General features: G+C 59.4%; 1 protein-coding gene across 1 annotated transcript in view; it reads left to right on the top strand.

Annotated features, from left to right (window-relative positions):
* Positions 1-392: 392 nt before the first annotated feature.
* The window catches only part of LOC113804390 (uncharacterized), a 138,286-nt gene continuing 136,350 nt past the window's right edge, over positions 393-2,328 (top strand). Inside the window, exon 1 of the mRNA XM_070118142.1 lies at positions 393-1,487. The gene's annotated coding sequence lies outside the window, so the exon portion shown is untranslated. The remainder of the gene's footprint in view (positions 1,488-2,328) is intronic.

Raw genomic sequence — 2,328 nt, 5'->3', positions numbered from 1 at the left:
ACGTCACGCGAGCGGGCTATGACGCACGTTCGCCGAGGGGCTACGAGTGTAATGCATCTGGAGGCGCTGGTGTTTTGCCTCGGCGGCCGCGAACTTTAAGGACTTTGGGGGCCCTCTCTTCCTCAGTGGCGTGTGTGGAAAGAGGTTGTTTTTTTTTTGTCCTATTTTGTTATTCTCTTATATATATATTTTGTTATTGTTGTTGTTGTTAGGATTGTTTTTTTTTCGTGTGGTTGTTATTGTGGTTATTTTTGTTTTGTTTTTATTTTTTTCTGTGAGGGTTGATGGGTGAGAATGGCTGTTTATTTGTTTTTCTCGCGTGTTTTTCAAGTGTCCGTCGGTGGGATTTAAACACGGGAGGAGGAGGAGGGGGAACCGACGGGGCGGGAGAGAGCAGGTGCCTTTCGGCGGCCGTCTTTCCGCTGTTCGTGCCTGGAAGGGAGGTTCGCGCGACGGCAAATGTCGCCTTTGACCTGATTTGGGGCAGCTGTGACCACCTCGCTTGGGCGGCCGCGGGGAGAGAGGGAAGCTGCCCGGCCGACACAGGGTCGTCGCTGGCCTCCCTGGCGGGGCGAGCGAGGAGCGAGCGCGGGCCACGGCGCGCGCGTCACCGGCCGTATTGATTCCTTCTCGCGGCCGAAGCATCCTTGCCAGGCGACGTGTCCCTCCATTGCAGCTGCAGATCAAGCTGTCGATCAAGAACGGCGTGCCCTGAGTGCCCCGAGGCCCCGTGCCCCCGAGGAGAGGTCAGGAGGTCGCCAAGGGCGAGCAGCCTCGGAGGCCGCGGCCACGCCTCCCGGAGCCGCGTACGACGCCTTCCCGCGCCGGCCGGCATCGCCACGATCCTTAGAGGGATTTTGCAAACTCTTTCGTTCAACGATGAGGGTCCTGTGAGCCCGGATCCGCAGCCCTGCCGCCGCCCTTTGTCGCGTCTCGCCCAAGCTCTCGGGCCCTGACGGTGCGGGAGGACACGCCGCCGAGTGATGCCAGCGGCGAGGAGGCCCCGTAGAGTCGCACGCGGAGGCCACAGCGCAGCGGGAAGGCGGCGAAGCCCAGTACAAGTTCGAGGGCGGGCCGAGTGAGCCAGGCGCGAGGCAGCAGGAGGCGTCCACAGCCACACAGCTCAGGTGCGGGAGCCCGGGGACGCCCGCTCGCACTCGCCCGGATCCCTCTCGCACGCCCGCAGCCCTCGCTCGCAGGTCGGGCCGGAAGCCTGCAGGGAACTCGTCCCTCTCTCGCCCTCCCTCGCCGCCCTCACGCCCTCGCCCGAAGCGCGGCCACGGCGCCAGGGCGAACCCTCTCCGGGCGCCATCTTGCTCCCGGCCGCAGCCACCGTGCGAGGCCGCTGCCTGCACGGCCCGACGCCCAACTGTTGCTCCGACTCTCGCCGCCCACCGCCCGTCGCTCGGCCTTCGCTGCACGCCCGCCCGCACGCCCGCCCAGCCCGACGGTCTGGCTGCTTAACATGTGCTCGAAGCCCTTGCCCGGTAAGTCGGATTCCGTTTGTGTGCTTCCAGGGCACTCGCCCCTCTCTGGATCTCCCTCTCTCGCTCGTCTCTCTCCTCTCTCGATTCTGCCTGTCTCTCCTTCCTCTCGATATTCTGTCTCTATGATTCCCTCCCTTCCTCTCTGGATTCTGTCTCCCTCTCTCTCTAGATTCTGTCTCTCTCCTTCCTCTCGATATTCTGTCTCTATGATTCTCTCCCTTCCTCTCTACATTCTGTCTCCCTCTCTCCCTTCCTCTCTACATTCTGTCTCCCTCTCTCCCTTCCTCTAGATTCTGTCTCCCTCTCTCTCTCCTCTCTAGATTCTGTCTCCCTCTCTCCCTTCCTCTCTAGATTCTGTCTCTCTCTCTCCCTTCCTCTCCAGATTCTGTCTCCCTATCTCCCTTCCTCTCTAGATTCTGTCTCTCTCTCTCCCTTCCTCTCTAGATTCTGTCTCTCTCTCTCCCTTCCTCTCTAGATTCTGTCTCCTTCTCTTCCTTCCTCTCTAGATTCTGTCTCCCTCTCTCCCCCATCTCTCTAGATTCTGTCTCCTCCTTCCTCTCTAGATTCTGTCTCCCTCTCTCCCTATCTCTCTAGATTCTGTCTCCCTCTCCTTCTCTCTTCCTCTCTAGATTCTGTCTCCTCTCTCCCTTCCTCTCTATCTCTGTCTCTCTCTTCCCTTCCTCTTCTGATTCTGCTGTCTCCTCTCTCCCCTTCCTCTCTAGATTCTGTCTCCCTCTCTCCTTCCCTCTCTAGATTCTGGTCTCTCTCTCCTTCCTCCTAGATTCTGTCTCCCATTTTCCTTCCTCTCTAGATTCTGTCTCTCTCCTTCCTTTCCCTCTCT

This window comes from Penaeus vannamei, chromosome 41 (genome assembly GCF_042767895.1).
Source record: "Penaeus vannamei isolate JL-2024 chromosome 41, ASM4276789v1, whole genome shotgun sequence".
Taxonomy (NCBI): Eukaryota; Metazoa; Arthropoda; class Malacostraca; order Decapoda; family Penaeidae; genus Penaeus; species Penaeus vannamei.
Note: the sequence above shows the minus strand (reverse complement) of the source record. Positions and strands in the feature narration are given on the sequence as shown.